This window comes from Lissotriton helveticus, chromosome 4_1, assembly GCF_964261635.1.
Source record: "Lissotriton helveticus chromosome 4_1, aLisHel1.1, whole genome shotgun sequence".
Lineage (NCBI taxonomy): Eukaryota > Metazoa > Chordata > Amphibia > Caudata > Salamandridae > Lissotriton > Lissotriton helveticus.
This window is the reverse complement of record NC_136063.1, coordinates 143,050,378-143,072,175: the sequence shown is the minus strand read 5'-3', so window position 1 is coordinate 143,072,175 and position 21,798 is coordinate 143,050,378. Positions and strand designations below refer to the sequence as shown.

The 21,798-nt window shown below is 46.0% G+C and overlaps 1 protein-coding gene across 1 annotated transcript in view; it reads right to left on the bottom strand.

The window, feature by feature from the left end:
• The window catches only part of LOC144828429 (microtubule-actin cross-linking factor 1, isoforms 6/7-like), a 300,733-nt gene that overhangs the window by 257,267 nt on the left and 21,668 nt on the right, over positions 1 to 21,798 (bottom strand). The window lies entirely within an intron of this gene.

Below are 21,798 nucleotides of genomic sequence, written 5' to 3'. Positions count from 1 at the left end.
ATTACTTGTAACTTTGGTCTTAGACGTGTGGGGAAACCATCCCAGCAAGCAATGCCCGGGGTATGGGGGAACTCCCTCTCAATCTCAATCATGAATAAAACCTCTTCCCAGAATGTGTGCAGCATTGTACATTTCCAAAACCTGTGATGTGTGCCCCACCTTCCCTACATCTAGGACATGCCACGTCAGTTATCTGGAAAGATCTACTTATGTGTTCTGGGGTCAGATAGGACCTATGGAGGACATAGTAGCTGATGAGCTTAAAACGTTCATTACAAGAGACCGTGGGCGTTCTGTGTAGAATGTTGCCCCAGTCTTTTGCTGCAATAGGGATACCCAGCTCATCTTCCCACTGAGATCGCATCTTTTCTAATGGCTGTTGTTGATCTGCGCGCAGCGTTCAATATAAGCAAGAGACGGTCTTAAATGTGTCTGCATAAGGAGGCATATATTGACAGCTCTGTGATATCAGAGTTTCGGTTGTTCCTGTATGCCAGTGTTTGCGTAGTGCTGTCGTGAGTGCTCTGTGTAGTAGGAAGTGTCCCCGGGGTAAGTCAAACTCTGCGGGGAATTCCTTGAACAGGAGCAGTTCAGAATCTCTATAAAGATCCCCCACTTTCGTTGCTTCAGCCTCAATCCAGAGGTCACGGCCTGCCAACTGCGGCCACGCAGAAGTGCCCTCAACATTTCTAAAGGCAATTCAGAGGAGCAAGGAGTCTTGGTGCATATATTCTGTAACCCTCAGCTCCAACATTCAGCCAGCACTCTGAATTCTCACGAGTCATTTATAGACGATCTTCTCACTCTGAGAAACAGTCGAAGGATGTAAGCAGTGGTGGAACAAATGGGCCCGGAGTCCGATCTGGGGTCCGTCTCTGTGCTGGTCCCTGGACCAGCCATTGCAATTGGGCAGCAATGTAATAAGTCTCAAAATCAGGGACCACCAACTCGCCCGCTGTTACAGGGCATTGCTTTGTCCCAAGCGCGACCCACCTATCCCCTTTTCTCTAAACGGAGACAGTGATCAATGAATCTAACTCCTTAAAAAATGCAATTGGGATCCATACAGGAAGTGAACTAAAAAAGTATAGGAGGCGGGGAGAGACACCATTAACAGGAGTGCTATTCCACCTGCCACCGAAACCGTTAGAGTCTTCCAGAAGTCAATGAATGCTTTCAATGATCTAATAGCTTGCCCCATGTTTCCCTCAAAGAGGTCAGTCAGTTCCTGATTGATCCTAACCCCAAGGTAGTACAAGCATCGGGTTCCCACTGCAGCTGAGTTATCTCCAGATCCTTTGATGACTGAAGAGGTTAGAAAAAACACATTGCATCCTTTCCTACTGATATTCTTTATTTCAATATATAGGTGGGTAATCCTATTACACCTATATACACAAAGTGCATTGGAAAATACAGATGACCTTGGATTTATACTACTGGAAGATTTGTCTACCAATGATTGCCTCATAGCTACTACAACAGAGGATATACGAGTGTTAACTTCTTCCCTGGTACATTCCACTATCAAAAATAAATGTCAACATCAAAAATAAATTTGCACCTGCCGTCATCCTCCAAAGAGTGCCTTCCTCTGCGCTCGAACACCTGACCATCGCTAAGCTGCTGCACCACACAACTCAACACGGAGGGAGCTTTCACCTGCGCCTCTTGCAAGTGCTCTTGCACTCTCCCACACCCAACCCCAACCATTCTTGCACCAACATCACCCAGCATCCCACCCACTCACACAGACCAACCACCACCTATAGAGCATGCCACACTCACATGTATACTCAACACCCGCTCAAACACAAAACACATCACAGAGATACGGGTCCTGTTGCATAGACCATGCTCTGGACCTGCTTTTCCTTATAGAGACATGGCTGAAGCCTACCTCAGTACCAGACATCACTACTGCCATCTCTGCTGGCTACAAGACTGCCAGGCAAGACCGTCAACACAAGCCAATATGGAGAATCTCCATCATATTCAAAGACATCATCAGCTGGACCACCTCCATGGTCACCCCCACCAGTTACATGAACATCTCATGTTCATGTTACACATCACAGACAACTTCCCCCTGTGCAAAACCTTCATCTATAAAGCAACAGGTGCCCACACCAACTTTATCAACAAGGACCTGACTCAAAATGAACAGATACCCTCAATTTCCAAACACTTAAGGGGTCAATATTATTTTCTAAAGACTCCCCCAACGGTGCGGTTTACTGCCGCTAATTCAAGTGTCTATATGTTCTATTTGTAACAATGTCACTACACTGCAGAAAAAGAATTCCCACAAGAAATTAATTAGAAAAGATTAGAAAAAATGTGAGGATGGAGAGAAAGCACCTCATGGTAGTTGTTAGACATTGAACTTTAAGACAACGACTGGGTTTGTAAAGTACTAGCTATGACATGTCTCGAAGACAACAGCTGGGTTTGTAAAGGACTTGTTATGACAAATAACGTGTAAAAGGGTTTCGAAGCAAGATTTGAAAACGCGTATATATCTTCTAGCATACCCCGCCCTCTTCCCCTTTAATTCTATTTTGCACATTAAACAACTTTGCACACGCACATTGCACTATTTTCTGAAACTCATTTGGCAGCTGCTATTTTGTCTAAATACACCTATTTGCACATAGCACATTGCTACTTTTGCACTTACAACTAGAACGTTACCCATATTAATAACTTTAGGAATTTAGGGCCGATGTAGGTAGGCAAATACTGGTCGGAAACGGCCGAAAATACCGATTTTCGGCCGTTTCCGACCGGTATTTGTATATTGAGATGTAGGGGCATGTCAAATTATAGAATCGGTAATTTTACAGATTCTGTAAAATACCGAATCGGTAAAATTACCGATTCTGTAATTTAACATGTAGGTAGCACTGTAATCAGTGCTACAAGGGTTTAAGAATTCGTTATTTACGATCAACTAGAAGTTGGTGTTAAATAATGAAAACTCTTCCAAAAGCATTTTGTTTGCTTTAAAATGTGTGCCATGTTTCAGACATACATGCCCTAAAGGCATGTATGTCAGCAACATGTGCACCCATTCACAATTGAGGTGTGCAACAGGGTGTCAAAGTGACACCCTGTCCCCCTTGCAAATTCGGTAATTTTACCGAATCAGTATTTACCGATTCGGTAATTGGCATTGATTCCTATGGGCCTCAAGGCCCATAGGATTCAATGGCAATTACCAAATCGGTAAATACAGATTCGGTAATTACCGAATTTTACCGATTCGGTCATTTAAAAATAGAAATTACCTACATCCCATTTACCTACTCTTAAATACCGAATCGGTATGATTCGGTATTTAAGAGTAGGTAAATCGAGATTACCTACATCGGGCCCATATTCCGTAAGCTGCTATTTGTCTACAAGTGCTGTAATCAATGCATATTTTAACATTTCTGATTTTTTATAATGATATAGTATTTATACAGATGGATTTTATTTATTTATTTATATATATAACTCTCTATTGCTATTTTATTCTATATTTATATTATAGCCAAAATACATGAATGTTATCAATGTTATTACACATATGCTAAATCTCAGGTACTTAGTTGCGATATTGCAAAGCGCATTCAAGTAAAACAATTCCTGTGTATTATCGCATGTGCAATAATTCTGACCGATGTGTGCAGAAAATACATGTGCTGTTAGGTATTTTAACGGCAAAGTTATAACACACCAGCATTTATGCCATTGAATGTTTCTTCTATGTTTAGTGATCACATGATTGGGGTGTAAGCATCACACAAAAAACAGAGCACAAATATAGAAAGCAGACTGTGTTTCCGCCAAGTGAACAAGAATACTCGAAACGCGTCTGACCTGAAGCTGTAATAAATTCAAGACCTGCTTCACCACGAACTTCTGGTGTCCGTTTCTCGTTTGTCAAGCATTACCGGCTGGTGTGCGCGAGAACTTGTGGAAATCTTCGTTTTATATGTATATATGCGGGGAGAGTATTGAAGTCCGTGAAGATGTTCTAAAAAGTCTATGTGTGGGCGTGTGAGGTGATGATTTGATGTCTAACGAATACCTTATCACTTGCGCTTATCTATAGGTGCCATGATTGCGTGTGGTTACCCTACAGTTACGTGACCAATTGGCACGTGGCGCATGACGAGTTGGTTGCAGGTACGAAGGACACTGACGACGACTCAGTAACGAAATGCTTTGAAATATCATTAATAGAAGTATGGAGTGTAGTGTAGAATGGGGGTATTTACTCCTGGCACATTTTTTGTCTTTTATTGTCATACACTTGCAGAATAAGAGGTAATTCCAAGTGAAGTGAAGACTGGTCATCCGCTTAGCCCTGATGAAGTTGCGCACATTGGTAGCAAAGAAACATGTTGGTGCTTTGGACGTTTAACAATGGTCTGAGTTTAACGATTTTTTAACTGAGGACGCTGGTAGCATTGAATAAAGCTAAACCTAGCCAGTGAGTAGTATCTAATTTTTAATGTTGGGAATTGCATTTCATTTCCTTTCTCACGGGGACCAGCAGGTCACTTGAGTGACATTAGCATTTACAGTGCATATTCTACATTTCTTTCACTGTTTCTTTCCTTCACTTTTGAGAAAATTCACATTGGAACACACTTTTCTTTCATGGTGAGAAAGCAACCGATGATGATAAGTGGGTGTGCTAGCGAGTACCAACTAGCAAGCCACCCTTGGTGTTACTACCGTGAGAAGCTTTCTCTCCATCCTCACATTTTTTCTAATCTTTTCTAATTAATTTCTTGTGGGCATTCTTTTTCTGCAGTGTAGTGACATTGTGTAACAAATTGAACATATAGACACTTGAATTAGCGGCAGTAAACCACACTGTTGGGGGAGTCGTTAGAAAATATTATTGACCCCTCTAGTGTCTGGAAGTTGAGGGTATCTGTTCATTTTGAGTCAGGTCCTTGTTGTTGATAATGTGTTGAGTGGGGAGCGGCCTGACTCTTTTTTTTCTCCCCCTGTGCTCCTTTTGTGTTGATATCAACACCAACTTTGCCAATGACCTCATGGATTTCATTGCACCCCTTATGTACTCCAGCATCTACATTCTACTCGGTGACCTGAACCTTCATCAAGGCCGGACTGGGAACACAAAGTAGCCCTGGCAATTTGGTCAGCCCAGCCCCGGAAGGGGGATGGGAAAGTGTGAAGCAATGCTGCTTTTGTTACTGGGGGCCGATATTGTAGCACAGCTGCAAAACAGCCAACCAATAATGAAATCGCCCCCTCCCCCCCCCCAAATGCTGCAGAACCGGTCCCCACCCCTCCAGCCTCCCGGGAAAACACCTGATGCCTGCTAAGGCCAGTACGGCCCTGACTTTCATCTGGAAGATTGCACCGATCAACCTCTATAGCCCTCCTAGAAAACCTCAGACACCTCAGTCTCACACAGCACATTCCCAGACCCCCACCCACATGTTCAGACACCTATTGAACACTATCTTCACCCCCCTCCGTAACATCACAGTCGACAAGCCATCATAAATGACCTGGACAGGCCATGCCATCATCAGTTTCAGGATTTCCACCACAAACCTACCACCTGCCCGGCACAGCTCTAAAAACAACACAGAAAAGGACTGGGCTTACACACTCAAAACGCACCCGCCCGAACACACCAGCAGCTTGCCGAAAGCCATCAAGAATTTCAATAGCTGGCTCACTGCATGCTCGGACACCCTGACTTCCCTCAAAGCCAACTCAGTAGCAAGAGCCCAACCACATGCCAGTTGGTAAACAGAGGAACTCAGGCTGCCAAAAAGTCACTGGAGCGCAAGTCAGAACAGGGCCAAGATACTGCAGACAAAAACACCGTTACATCCACCCTAAGACGCTTCCAGCAGCAGATCTGGAACATCAAGCACACAGTTCTCCCAGACAGCATTGGCGCTAGCACAAATAGCAGCAGGGACTTATTTTTTTATTTATTTTATTAATTGTCAGAAAACATACAACTATAGGACTCATAGTGTTAATTTTATACACAATTTGCAAATTTTTCAGCATAGAGCAATCAACACACGTTGACGATAATATTCAATACACCTGAACACATCTATAATCCCTCAAAGTCCCCCGTAAAATCCATAAATGTTTGTTGGACGTAATGAAAAACTAGCTCCTTCCGAGTTGAAACTAGTCCCCTGCGATACAGCATACTTTTGGTCAAATAGAAACCCTTAGCCCCATATTGTGGACGCCCTATCTATGAGTGCGAACGGGCGAATCATTACCATCACTATCAGAGGTAAGGCGGTCAATATTGTATAATTCCCTATTGCGTGGGGGGAGTAGCTCACTGAAGCAACAGGGACATTTCTCTATCAAAGATTTCACCATGCCTGAAGCCACCTCCAGCAACATCAGCCGCTCACAAGACATCTGCTACAAGCATGCAGAATTAATCTGCCAGGTCTGGTGGGCTCAGTGGACTAATGCATCCACTGCAGGGGTCTGTGTTCGACCTCATGGTCACAGGTGCGAATCCCGGCGGATCCACTCAGCCTTTCATCCATCTGAGGTTGCTAAAATGAGTACCATTGAGTTGAGTAACAATAAACATCTGTTATTCAGCGCCAAGAGACGTATGGGTGAACAAACGCTTTACAAATACACATGCTATATTATGTTATGTTCTGTAACAAAATCATCTCCTTATATGGCAACTTCAACCCTGAACCGGACCCCATCACCCGTGCAACTCCCACTTCCCATTATGGTCGAAGAACCCGGACCATGTGGCCCGCCGTCACCACTATGAAACCACCAAGAAGTCTGTCCACTTGGGCGCCCATCTGATCCCTGTCCCCACCATACCTTCACCAAAGGACTGACCGATCAGTGAAGCACTAACACCCATCCTCAACGCCTTCATTGACCATTTTCTCAGACATCTGGAAACAAGCCACCATCACTCCCCTGCTTAAGAAGCTATCTGACGACCTGACCACGCTTGCCAACTACAGACCCATCTCCCTCCTACCAAATCCGGGCATGATCTTAGAGGAGCTCATGAACAGGCACCTCGGCAACTACCAGCTTCTCAATGCCACACTGTCCAGCTTCAAGCCCAACCACAGTACAGAAACAGTGCTTATGACACAGATGACATCCATATGATCCTAGACCAGAGGTCTTCAAACTTTTGGATACCGAGAACCCCCGTCAACATTTTCAGGTGTAGGGACCCCCTCATGACAAAAAATTCCAAACCTGTTGGCAGAATCTGCATATTTATCAAACTCCAGCTCTGGTCCAGGCAGCACAACAAGCTTTGGTCCCAGAGCAGCAGTGGGCAAAAAGCCTGGGTTCATGGCTCTGCCAGTGCCGCAGGTTAACTGTGAGAAGTTGGCCTGGTAGGGGATGTTTCCAATTCTGGAACCACCTACTACCTGACCAAACAATCCCTTATGGTGTCTGGTTGTAAGTCAACCTTATTAGACAAGCTATCCTAGGGGTAGCATGGACTAAGCAGCCTAAAGGCTTAACTTAAGAGGTCGTGTTAAGCGAGCTGTTTTACCACATACAATCCTGTAATACCAAATGAAAGGACACCACACAAGTATATATTATAAAAATATATGTGTTTATTACTAAAAACAATCCCCAGTATTCTTTATGAATAAAGGGGCACAAGCGTTAAATCAAAAGCACTGTTTAAACATACAAGTTGCACAATTATGGATGAGGGCGGGTGGCCACTCAAACCATATACTAAACAAGTGGTATAAGAGAGGCCACTCGAACAGTGGTTAGGCCTAGGGCCTAGGGAATCGCTGGGAGCAGTCAGGACAAGCAATGCTGAAGTCGGGAATGGCCCTCGGGATTCGGGAGATGTGCGGAAAGCGCACGCGTGCACCAATGTTAACCAATGGTGCGTAAAAGTCATAGAGTTAAAGTTTAAGGACACTTCCGCTGAACCTAGAGGAACAAAACTTAACACACAGACCCTAGAGGTGTGCACCAGTGTGGGAACACCGGCGGAGCAAAGTTACCTCACCCACAGGAAGTGGGTGCACAGGGTCGAAGTGGCGTCGGGTTTTGACACGCAGGCTCTTGGTGCTTGAAGCTGAAAGGGCTGCAGGCGGGTTGAAGAAGAAGTGTCCGGTGGAGTCCAAGGGTGGACTCAAGTCGAAGGGTACCTGAAAGCAGAGGGGACAGAGTCTGGGTCACTCAGCAGTGACCAGGGTGGAACCAGGACGGAACCAGGCAATGTCGGGCGCAATCAGGTGGTCGTCGAGGAGCTTCTCTCCGCTGTCACGTGGGCTCTGGGGCATCTGCAACGTCCAGGAGCAGGTCACGATCTGTCCCACGCAGGCTCTCACCGTCGGTGCAGTCGGCTTCAAGTTTGGAGCAAACAAGCCTTGGCAAGAGCAATCCACGCGGGATCGGAAGATTGCTTCTCACTCGGACCAGGAAGGTCAGAGTCGGGGCTCCTTTTCAGGGGAGCTGGTGTGGATCTGGAGCAACCAGATTCACGAGTCTTCTTTGTAGTTTCGTCGGCACAGGGACCACTAGCCAGCGGGCAAGTGACCGGGCCAACGCGTTGAGCCAAATGGAGCAGAAGGGCCCCACGCAGCACTCGTCGAGTGTGGAGGGCTGAACTTCGGCTCAGGAGTAGCTCAGGGTGGGGGCTTCTCAAACCCCGGTGCACAGCTTCGAGGGTCACTCGTGGGCTGCACGGTCAGCGTCTCGTGGTCAATTCAAGATGGCGTGCCCCACGCTTCCGGTCGCCTCCACGGGTCTCAGCTCTGCAGGGACTGTGGATCGGGCTGTTGGAAGGCAGGCAAGCTTAATCTCGTCGATCTCAGTCGCTCGAGTTCCGGCGGGAACTGCAACTAAGTAGACGTCGAGGGCTGGATGGTGCCTGCTGCTGCAGGGTGGTCACTCCTTGACCACAAGGGAGATTCTTCGGGCTGAAGGACTGGACTTTTTAACAGTACCAGCGGTGCCAGGGAACAACACCTATAACCTTCATGGGATACCTGTTTCGGCGCACAAACTACAGAGACACGGGACACTTCCTTCGGCGTCAGAGATTCAAGGTTTATTACTGCAGGGAACACAGAAGTCACGACAAGTACAACACGTGCAACTTGGGGAGACTGCTTCAAATTGGTTCTGTGGATCGCTCCTTTTATACAAAATTAACTCATAGGACAACATGGTACACAAAAGTTTACAACCTGGTTCCCATAATTATCCCCCAGAGGGGTCGCTTTGGTCACTTTGGTACACATAAGGTCCGGAACATAAGTGCGGAAACATTTGGCGGTTCCCAACTGTAAAAACCCATCTTCCCAACATTAGTGAATTCCAATCGGCAGTAAAAACAGATCGAAATAGGGACAAAGACAGGTGCAGAGGGAGATGGAGACAGTGGGGAAATCGAAAAGGGTGTAAAAGGGGAGGTATCGGGAAACACGAGATACAGGCATCAAAGGGACGTGCCTAATGAGATGCACGGCTGAGACAATAAACCGGACGGCAAGATGAGCCTCGAGCGGGGCCATCTGCCTTACAGTATCATCCCCCTCATCGTAAAAGATATTTACAAAGTACATGTGTCTTCCACAAATATCCTGAGAGTCCCAGGGTGACGAAGCGGACAGTGTCCGTTCGCTGGCTACTTGAGGGCAAGAGACAAAATGGATGCCGTATCTAAGATGGAACCCGTGGGTACAGATGAAAAACTCACATATCAAATGAACGGTTTAAGTTAGCACAGCGAAACTGCGCACACTTACTAAACTCGTCATTTGCGGTTCTTAGATACCAGACTCGACCATATTCGTGCGAGTCGAAAACATCACTTAAAATTGTCACGGAACCTCAGACGCTCCTTTTGCCCTCATGTAGGCAAGCACTAGTCGGAATCATATTCGATATTCATCAGACCCTCGAGATGTTGTTGTAGCATAGTTCTGTCCAATCGAGACCCTTTGGTAACAGGTGGCTGTCTCATACACGTTGTAGCACAGAGGCCACATAAGGCAGGACCGCACTGCACGCAAAGGCAACACGTGAACAGGAACACTACAACGACTCCAATGATCGTCAGAATTTTCCAACCCCAAGTCGACATCAGGCCCCAAAACCATCCAAGTAGCGTCCAATCCCCTACATCCACGTGTATGGATTCGGAGATCTTATGCAACTTCGAGATGGCTTGATAGACAGTCGGAGCGTTATCAGGAATGAAAATACAGCAGCTCGAATGGATCACCTTACATACCCTACCTCGATCTGCTAAGATCACATCTAAAACCATACGGTTTTGTAACGTCATAAGTCTATCCGCCTGAAGTTCTGTGGTGATATTACCAAGGGCACTGGCAGTAATATTAGCTGTTGATTCTACCACTCGAGTCAACTGTCTTAGGTTCCTACTATTAACCATAGGTCCCCAAAATGGGAGGAAACCCTTAAAAAAATCTCCTGCCTCTTGACCGGCAGTATCCTCTTCGCTAATTACGCCTCTCACAACTCTAGTTTTGTGATAATCTGCATCTACAGTAAACGTCGGAGGCAACAAGTTTGCGATAAAACATGAGCCCATGAAGTCAGAGGGCAACCATGCATACGCACGATCATGACAAATAAAGTATGTACCCTTGGCAGCCAAAAACACAGGGGATGAGACCATTGGCAATATATAATTTTCAGTGCAAGCACTCTCTCCAAGTCGGGCTTTCGATCTACGGCCGCGACCTATTAAACAAAAATTACCAATGTGGGGTACGACCCATATCGGAGGCGAGCTTTTAAGCTGTTTTTCACCAGTGAACACACTATATTCGCCTCTACTTAGGACCCTATAGGCTTGTACCTCTTCTTCAGGGATAAGCGAGGGATCATAGATATCGCTATCTAAATCCTCTATTGCTATAGACAAAGATTTTTGGTACGAGATAGGACCAGAGTAAGGGGAACGTGGTTCTCGAATGGGGTGGAAACCCAGTGCGCTTCGAAACATTGTTTGAAATGCTCGAGCCGACCCTTGGGAGCTATACGGTAACACCAGATATGGAATTCCCTTATCCGTAGTATGTGGCATCAACCCACACACCCAACAATTAGTAGTGTTAACCACTAACTGATGCTGATGAAGGAGTTGAATAAAGGAATTGTTGCGGAATTCTGCACGTCTAGCCTGCTCGTGTTCAGGTAAGATGTGAAAAGAATGAGGAGAGTCAGTGGAGATGAGTTTAAGGTCAGGGGTAGGAGTAGATATAGTGGAAGGCAAGAAGTAAGTCATTGTGTAATACACCCCACCCGCAAATAACGCAGAAACAGTCAGAAACAGTACAAATATTTGGAACACAAAACATTTAGTACGACTGAGTTGCTGCAGCTTGAATCTTTGTGCTTGAGCTTTTTCCAAGTCCATCAGCTTCAAAAATGCCATTCCCTATGACCGTCCGCAACGTTTCTTGACGCACTTCGTTCTGTGTAGCAATAGTCAATTCCTAGGAGTTCCCAGGAATCGACGGTCTTTAACCTAGCGTCAAGACCTACTAACCAGGAGGAAGTACACGCGCGGCCCTACGGCCTTTATTTCACAAATATATATATATATATATGTATAAAAAACAAGTGTCTCTCAGCTGTGGAAACAAAAAAAGTGTAAGGAACGAAGCTCAATGAATATATACAGAATAATTACAATAGTATGAGTGTTCAAACTGATCATGGAAAACGGGATAATGCACTTGTCAAGGGACAGAACGGGGTTTTTTATTAGTCTTTAGTGCTGGATCTTAAAAAATATCGGGTTTTCCCAGGACGTGTCTGTTCGTTAAACAAAAGATCCGTTGAAGGGACAACGCCCTGTTGATCAGCTGAATGTTCTGGTCTTGAGTCTTCTGATGACAAGTGTTCAATAATGCCTTTTTGCTGCACTGAGGATTCTCCGACAGGTTGTGCGTCGCTGAAAGGTACCAACGCCGGCAATCCTTCAGTTTCAGTTGATGCAATGCCTTTCCTTACCCACGAGTCTGCTGGCAACGGAATGGGGACTTTCTTGGTATGGGTGGCATGCACCCAATTTTTCCGCCCCTCAAGACGAACTGCAGTTCTCGTGGCAAGGAGGACCTGATAGGGTCCAGTGAACCTGGGATCCAAATTGTTCTTGCGCGAAAAATTGCGCGTTACCACCCAATCTCCGGGCTGGAGCTGGTGGCCTGGACCCTCCGTCTGTGTTGGCAATGCTTCGTGAACCTGTTGGTGAATTAACCTCAGTTTAGCAGTCAAGTCATGAAGATAATCGATTAACATTGGATACTCAAGTTCACAAAAGGCACCCGGTCTAGGGACCCCCCAAACATTGGCAGGACGACCGAACACTATTTCATAGGGACTGAGCCCTACTCGGGAGTGTACAGTTGCCCTTGTTGACAGTAATGCTAAGGGTAAAGCGTCAGGCCACGAAAGACCTGTCGTAGCCTGAATCTTTGCTAGCTTAAGTTTAAGGGTGCCATTGTACCCTTCAACCAAACCAGCTGACTGAGGATGATTGGCACTATGAAATTTCTGCACAATCCCTAACCCGCGACACACACTCTTCATCACGCTCCCAACAAACTCACTTCCGTTGTCTGACCACACAACCCGAGGCATTCCGTAGCGGGAAAAATACTCTTTGAGTAAAATTTTTGCCGTGGATAAAGCCGTATTATCCTTAAGGGGGTAGGCCTCAATCCACCTAGAAAATGCACACACCACAACCAGCACATACTTCAAATTATTACATCTCTCCATGTGGATAAAGTCCAACTGGATAACTTCGAAAGGGTACGCAGGAGGGGCAAAATGACCAGGTGGAGTGGGAGTGCCCTTACCAGGATTGTGCATCAAACACACCATACAATTCTTAACCAAGCGTTCAGCACATTTCATAATACCATCATTCTTCCACACAGGAAACAGCAATTTACAGATACCTTTCGCGCTAATATGTGCTAACCCGTGTGCCATAGTCACAATAGCCAGCACATACGCATCAGGCAACATCCATCTTTTCTGTTCCGATAAGTCAGTCCAACAACCATTCGCATCCAACTTTCCCGTACTTTCTTTCCACTTCGTCTTTTCAGTTTCGGTGGCCTCATTCTGAATTGCTTTCACACTCTCGATAGTGTTTTCACACATACTTGATTCTGCAGGCCACCTAACCGAACTCGTCACATACATTCGAGTGCTAATGTTCCGGGCAGTCTCTTTAGCAGTCTCATCCGCAAACGCATTACCACGACCAACATCATCCATCACTTTACGATGCGCACTACATTTAACAATCGCCACTTGCTTAGGCAACGTAAGTGCATCCAAAAGATCATTTACAAGCTGGCCATGCTGAATCTTCGTACCATGTGACGTAAGGAATCCTCTCTCTCTCCACAGTCGTCCAAAACTATGTGCCATACCAAATGCATACTGGCTATCTGTAAACACATTCACCCGTTTATCTTTAGACAATACACACGCTCTCGTCAAAGCAATTAGCTCAGCAGCCTGAGCCGAATTTTGATTTAATCTTGCACTTTCCACAATCGTTCTCAATGTAACTACAGCATACGCAGTCGTCACATCACCATTTGGCAACTTGAAACAAGAACCATCCACATACAAAGTACCATCGGGATTTGTCAATGGAGTATCTTTTAGGTCAATGCGACCCTTGGTTTCCTCTTCAGTTTTGAGATAGCAGTCATGTACTGCTTCATCACTTGATTCTGCGTCGATCGGCAGCAATGTTGCTGGATTCAACACATTACATCGTTTTATCCGTATATGACTGGCCAGCAACGTCAACTCATATCCAGACAATCTTGCACTTGTCAGATGTTGAGTTTTCGTTCGGTTCAATAGAGTGTCGACTGCATGCGGAACCATTACCGTGAGTATATTATCCATGACTAGACCTGCAGACTGTCGAATGGACGCCGCAGCTGCCGCTGTTGCTCTTAAGCAACTTGGCAAAGCCCTTGCTACTGGGTCTAAAGTCGAAGAAAAGTAGGCACATGGGCGTTGCTTACCACCAAAAGATTGTGTCAAAACACTCAACGCGCAACCATCCCTCTCGTGAACGTATAGTGTAAACGGCTTACTGTAGTCAGGGGTACCCAACACAGGAGCCGAACACAGCGCATCACGCAATTCAGAAAAACTTTTCTGACATTCTTCAGACCAAGGTACTGGGGATGAAACATCCTTGCACGTAAGGGCTATCAATGGTTTCGCCAACAATGAAAAATTTGGAATCCATTGTCTGCAGTAGGACGTAATACCTAAAAAGGCACGAACATCTCTCTGGGTTTTTGGCACAGTCATTCGGGAAATCGCTGCAATTCTCTCTGGGGTCAACCTTCTCCCTTCTTTTGACAATAAGTGACCTAAATAGGTAACTTCTTGGCAACAATACTGTAGTTTTGAAGGTGATACCTTGTGGTGCAAGTCATGTAGATAGTGCAATAATGATACTGTAGCCGTTTTGCAAATAGCTTCTGTATCAGCTGCCACTAAAAGATCGTCAACGTATTGAATCAAAGCTGCACCTTTAGGCAATACAAAGGCATCAAGCTGACCTTTAAGTGCTTGGCTGTAGATTGATGGACTCTCACAGTAACCCTGTGGAGCGCGTTTTAGCCTAAAACTGCGACCTCCTAATGAGAATCCGAACAGGTCTCTGCTTTCCTCTGCAATCGGAATGCTAAAGAAAGCATTCTTTAGATCGATCACTGTGAACCAGGAGGCAGATGCCGGAATCATTGTTAACAAAGCAGTAATGTCAGGGACCACAGGAAATTGCGGAACCACTATTTTGTTTACCTCTCTCAAATCTATAACAAAACGATACACAGGAGATTTAGTTGGATCAGTTCGTTTCAGAATTGGCAATACAGGGCTATTGCACACGTTTCCACGAGTTTCTTCAACAACACCTTTTCCAATGAGATCATGAACGATTGCTAACAGTGCTCGTTCGCCTTCAAGAGAAATACGATATTGAGGTAAACGCGGTAATCGCGCATTTGGTTTCAATTGAATCACATAGGGTGGAATGTCTAACAGGCCCACGTCATTGGGACCTGTGGCCCATAAGGACGCAGGGAGGGAATTCAATTCCGGTGGGAATTTATCAACCGATAAATACATGGGAGAGATCACTCTCCTTCCCAATGTAAGCTCCACTCCTTCGGGGGAACAATACAATGTTGCATATAATCGTTTCAACAAATCCAGGCCCAAAAGATTTTCACCACAACCTGTAGATAGAATCAGTGGAGCCGTTAGCTCACGTGGTCCAATCATAAGAGGCAAAGGGTTAGAGACTGGGTTACTAACAGGGGCGCCAGAGAATCCGACGGAAACGTTCGTTAAGCCAGACAAAGGTGCGCCAGGGAGTTTTGAATGCATGATGGAACTTTTCGTCGCACCAGTGTCTAACAGAAAAGGCTCAACTACACCCGATGTAGTCACTGCAACGTAAGGCCCACTCTGATCGACCGGAACTGACACTACTCCCTCTCTTTGTCGTTGGCTGTCCTAGTAGTGGTCATTTACAACAGTCTCGTGGTCTATATAATAGTCATCAACATTATACTGTGCAGATCGAACTGACCCCGCATTTCGCTGGTCAAAATAATTATTTGCATCCGATTGATTTTGATGACGATCAATCTGATTGTGGGATGAACCACGACCTCTACCACGTGGTGCCTGCTGAGGACCACCGCCACGATTTCCTCGTGTCGACACACCATTCAGACGGTCCCGTAAAGCAAGACAATCATATTTTAGGTGTCCCTCTTTCCTACAATATGCGCACTGATTATACCCAAGTGAAGATCTGGGATCAAAGTTGTCAGAGCGCGGCTGTGTTCTATCGAGCTGTGCTCGTGGTCGATACTGCTGTTGTGCATCATTTTGGTTTGATCGTGGAGGGTATGCTTGCTGCAACAAAACCTTCGTTTTGAGTTCTTTCGTTTTCTTTTCTACACGATCACTTTCTTCCTTTTCCCTATTCTCATAATACTGAGCCGTTGCTAATATTTGCGCAGGGGTTGAAACTGCCCACGCACTTTCTGAATTCTTTAATTTGTTGCATAGCTCAGGCAGCAAGTTTGACACAAATTTGTCAACGAATAACCGCTGACCTCCCTCAGCGCCCATGTCCTGGCCGCTGTGGTCAACAAACGCTTCCTCAAACCTAGTAAAGAAATCTGAGACACTCTCGTCTTTCTTTTGTTTACAAGCTGATAACTTATCCCAGTTCACCTTCATCGCTGGCATGAGAGTTTTCATGAGCGTAATGATTCTCTGAGGCAAATCCAAGATCAACTGTTCAGGTTTAGCCCCACCGACTTGTAATGCATCAGCTGCTAGCAGTGCAGCCCAATCACCCCCTAATTCAGCTGCGTGATTGGCTTGACGAATTTTAGCCCAAACTGGTTGCGGTACAACATTGCCAAACAACATGTCGATGTCGGCAATATTCATAATAGAAGCTTCTATCAGTTGTGATAACTCCTTATAATAACCAGCCGGATTTTTACGCGGATCGGGTAAGGATTGCTTCACTTGCAAAACTTCCGATCGTTTCCATGGAAGATGTATCCACACCCTTCGAAAATGTGGTAAAACCGGAGGGTTTGCACCGGGGTCACCAGGTACCCATAGCGGCGGAACCTCTCTCATAGGATACTGACCAGGAACCGCTTTCCAATTCTCAGTGGTATCATCTGATGACACCCGAGAATGTGCTGTGGGTCTGAATGCTAATAAGCGTTCCACAGCACGTCGTACATCGTCTCCTATAATCATACCGTTCGAAAAGTGACTCTGGAGTTCAATTATGTCGGACGGTACATTCTCTACTTCATCATTGTACCATTCTTCTCTCAAAAAGTTACACATCTCCTCAAATACGAATCTCTGCGTTGGCTCATTAAACTGAGAAAACGTATCAAATACTACACGCGGAGTGTAATTAGCAGGATGTCTTATCCACCTATGTGCCATTGTTACTAATGTCTCTTTCTCCCTACCACTAGGGATCTGACTCCGTCTCTGAGGAGTATCAGATAAATCCGACGAAAATAACGGACCAGGAAGAGGTGAATAAAGGGTAGCAACAGAGTTAGGAACACGCTTATGAACAGAAGGGGAAAGAAAAACAGGAGCAACAACACTAGAGGTGAAGGAAGGCATAGTAGGAACGGACAGGATAGTCGGAGTAGCAGAAACAACAGTCTGCAAAGGTACAGGTACAGGAGCAGTAGGAACGAGGACAGGTGGTGGAACAAACGTAGGGTTAACAGCGGGCTGGCCCGCAGCCGCTGGAGCAACAAGAGGAACAACAGGAGGAGCTATAGGAGGAGCTACAGGAGCAGTAGCACCCTGTACATAAGGAGGTGGTGATTTCATCAAGTATGATAGCAAGGAATCCTCCTTTAAATCTTCTTCTGTCTTTTCTGATTTATTCGGTAAAACTGGGTAACATTTATCTATTTTCATGTGATGCAATCTAGTAGCGATTTCCATATCTTTTTCTTCTTTGGCTTGTCTACATTCTTTTATAGCTTGCATTATCGGAACAAACTCTTGCTTTTTATCCTTTTTAAGTTGTTTGATTTCTTTCTGTTTGGCCTCTTTACGCCATATCCGAAAGGAATCAAACATAGCTGGCCTAGCTTTCTTTAAAAATAATTTAGCCTCAAGATTATCTAAAATCGAAAGTTCAAAAGTTCCGTGTGGTGGCCATCTAAGGTCACCGTCTTTCCTCGTATAGCGGATCCAGTAATCATTATAGATTATGGGACCCACACCGTGTCGACTATAAAGATCATGAATAGGAGTTCCAACTGGAGGTATCGGACATGAGTCCTCCAACCGGGAATCCATTGCGCAACATTTGAAAATACGAAACAAATCACTATGGCTAGGCATCGTGCACACTAACCTAGTATCAAACTTCAAGGATTACCGAAGCAATAAAACCTCGTGTAAGTCAAAACCCTCGGTTTTTGGCAATTGCAACTGTCAAATAATACTAAGAACCAATACTAAGAACCACAAATGCAATGGAACCATGCAATACAACAAAGCCTTAAGGCTATTACGAAGCTCGGAGAGCTATTACCACAAAGCCTTAAAGGCTAATCACAAAGCTTTCAAAAAGCTAGAACAACCACTAAGGACTGGGAGCGACCCACAAATACTTAACTCAGAACTTCAATGGCGTCACCAGGAAGGCCCGTCTATCGTCTCGCTTGTACATAAGGTCTACGCCGGGCGTCGAAGACAGGTCGACAGTCAGGGCATCGGTCCGTCGCAGCCGTCAGGAGGCAGGAATCTTCGCAGGGAAAAACTTCGGGCCACTTATTTCGACAACAGGATCGATGAAGCGGGGTGCACCTTCCCTCGGAGATTTCACACGAAGTTCCTCACGATCATCAGGCTTTGGACCGGACCGGTACCGCTGAAGTCGCCCCACGTTGGGCGCCAACTGAAGGACTGGACTTTTTAACAGTACCAGCGGTGCCAGGGAACAACACCTATAACCTTCATGGGATACCTGTTTCGGCGCACAAACTACAGAGACACGGGACACTTCCTTCGGCGTCAGAGATTCAAGGTTTATTACTGCAGGGAACACAGAAGTCACGACAAGTACAACACGTGCAACTTGGGGAGACTGCTTCAAATTGGTTCTGTGGATCGCTCCTTTTATACAAAATTAACTCATAGGACAACATGGTACACAAAAGTTTACAACCTGGTTCCCATAATTATCCCCCAGAGGGGTCGCTTTGGTCACTTTGGTACACATAAGGTCCGGAACATAAGTGCGGAAACATTTGGCGGTTCCCAACTGTAAAAACCCATCTTCCCAACATTAGTGAATTCCAATCGGCAGTAAAAACAGATCGAAATAGGGACAAAGACAGGTGCAGAGGGAGATGGAGACAGTGGGGAAATCGAAAAGGGTGTAAAAGGGGAGGTATCGGGAAACACGAGATACAGGCATCAAAGGGACGTGCCTAATGAGATGCACGGCTGAGACAATAAACCGGACGGCAAGATGAGCCTCGAGCGGGGCCATCTGCCTTACAGTATCATCCCCCTCATCGTAAAAGATATTTACAAAGTACATGTGTCTTCCACAAATATCCTGAGAGTCCCAGGGTGACGAAGCGGACAGTGTCCGTTCGCTGGCTACTTGAGGGCAAGAGACAAAATGGATGCCGTATCTAAGATGGAACCCGTGGGTACAGATGAAAAACTCACATATCAAATGAACGGTTTAAGTTAGCACAGCGAAACTGCGCACACTTACTAAACTCGTCATTTGCGGTTCTTAGATACCAGACTCGACCATATTCGTGCGAGTCGAAAACATCACTTAAAATTGTCACGGAACCTCAGGGCTTCCACGATGAGATGGAGGGCGAAGGGTCCAGAATTGCGTTTCAAATGTTTCTTCCAGGAAATCTGATGTGCATTGGCACTGCTCCCACTCTTATTCCAATCTGGGGGGCGTGATTACCTGCTAGGTCCCCTCCTATGGGTGGGACCCAGGAAGTGGGTGGATACACCCCCTTCCTTTGATCCAGGCCGCCCTGGCACGAGGGCTGGAGTGCCCCAGAACCGGTTTGGCCGGATTATGCAAGGGGCAGCCTTGTGCGCCCCAGGCAGTGTCTGGTTTCTTTCAAACCTCCCTGCTACAATACACTATCTCCTGTCTGGAGGGCGGTGACACCCTCCTGTGACAGGAAACCCTTTGTCCAGGACCCATTTGGTCGAGTTTCGGTCAACTGCAGGGGTCCAGACATTTGTCTGTGGCAGAGGCATCCATTTTGTGGATCTTAAGGTCTTTGGAGAAATTAACCGCATTTAGTAAAGGAACATGTCTTACCCCTCTAGAGGGGTGGAATGCCATCCCCGTCGCCAGAACTGGCGAGGGGATGGTATTCCAAAGCGTATGACACCTTACACGACATGTTTTGATAAAGCCAAACCAAAGTTGCTAAATAACCGCGAGGATTATAAGGCACTTAATAGTATATGGTATGGCATTATCCTGAAACAGCTTAGGGATTTGTTCCCGACGGCTGCAGACAGGCTCAGCTCATGCTAGAGCTCCATCTCACATAAAACCATGCACCCAGCCTCCAGGATTGGTGAGGCCTGACTATAGGAGTGGCTCATAGGTTTACATGTGTCCAGATATAGGTTTAGACATAGGTATACTATATCTAAGCAAGGGGTGTGTACACCACCTTACCCCAGCTGAGTGATCAGCCAGTTGTGTCAATTTAAGAACCAGCCAGGGGTGGCAAAAGATATGCTGCAGCCCCTGGTAGGCCTTAGTGGCTCCTATGCCCTGTGCACCTATAGTGCATTCTACAGGGGCTGACAAGGAGTCCATTTCCAATTGGTATGTGCCTATAGCACATGTGTCATTAATTTAGTGAGAGAACAGCAGGCTGGGGGTCTGATCAGCAGGCCCACAGCCTCAGTAGTCGAAAACCAGTGAAGCAAAAAGCAAAAATTTGGGGTGACCATAGGATAGCAGACCCTACTCTCCTACACAACCCCCCCCCAAACGCAGGGACATTAAACTAACCTTGACCAGATAAGTCTTCATGTTCTAAGTGGAAGTACCTGGAGAGACCATCTGCATTACCATGGTCAGTCCCTGGGCGGTGCTCCACTGTAAAGTCCATCCCCTGTAGGGAAATGGACCACCTGAGCAGTTTGGGATTTTCACCCTTCATCTGATTAAGCCATAAGAGGGGCTTATGGTCTGTCTGCACCAGGAAGTGAGTTCCAAACAAGTAGGACCTCAACTTCTTTAATGCCCAAACCACAGCAAAGGCCTCCCTCTCAATGGCTGACCAACGTTTCTCTCTGGGAGTCAGCCTCCTGCTAATGAAAGCAATAGGCTGGTCTTGACCATCTTGATTAAGTTGTGAGAGCACAGCTCCCACCCCCAACTCAGAAGCATCTGTCTGAACAATGAACTGTTTGGAGTAGTCAGGACTCTTTAGGATAGGTGCAGAGCACATGGCCTTCTTCAGGCCTTCAAATGCCTTCTGACAGCTAACTGTCCACTGAACCTTTTTTGGCATCTTCTTGGATGTCAAGTCATTTAATGGTGTCACTATAGACCCATAGTTTTTCACAAACTTTCTGTAATACCCAGTCAGGCCCAAGAAGGCTCTGACTTGTGTCTGGGTAACTGGAGGAGCCCAGTCCTGTATGGCCTGGATTTTGCTTTCCAGTGGCTGTACCTGGCCTCCACCTACTAGGTGGCCCAGGTATACAACCTTACTCTGCCCTATCTGGCACTTTGTGGCCTTGATAGTTAGGCCTGCCTTTTGCAGGGCATCCAAAACTTTCTTCAGGTGGATCAGGTGATCCTCCCAGGTGGAGCTAAAGACAGCAATATCATCTAGATAAGCTGCACAAAAGTCATCCAACCCAGTAAGGACTTGGTTCACCAACCTTTGGAAAGTGGCAGGTGCATTCTTCAAACCAAAGGGCATTACCACAAACTGATAATGTCCACTAGGGGTAGAGAATGCTGTTTTGGCTTTTGACTCCTCAGCTAGTCTGATTTGCCAGTAGCCAGCTGTCAGGTCAAATGTGCTCAGAAACTTGGCAGAAGCCAATCTGTCAATGAGCTCATCTGCTCTTGGAATGGGGTGAGCATCTGTCCTAGTGACAGCATTGAGACCCCTG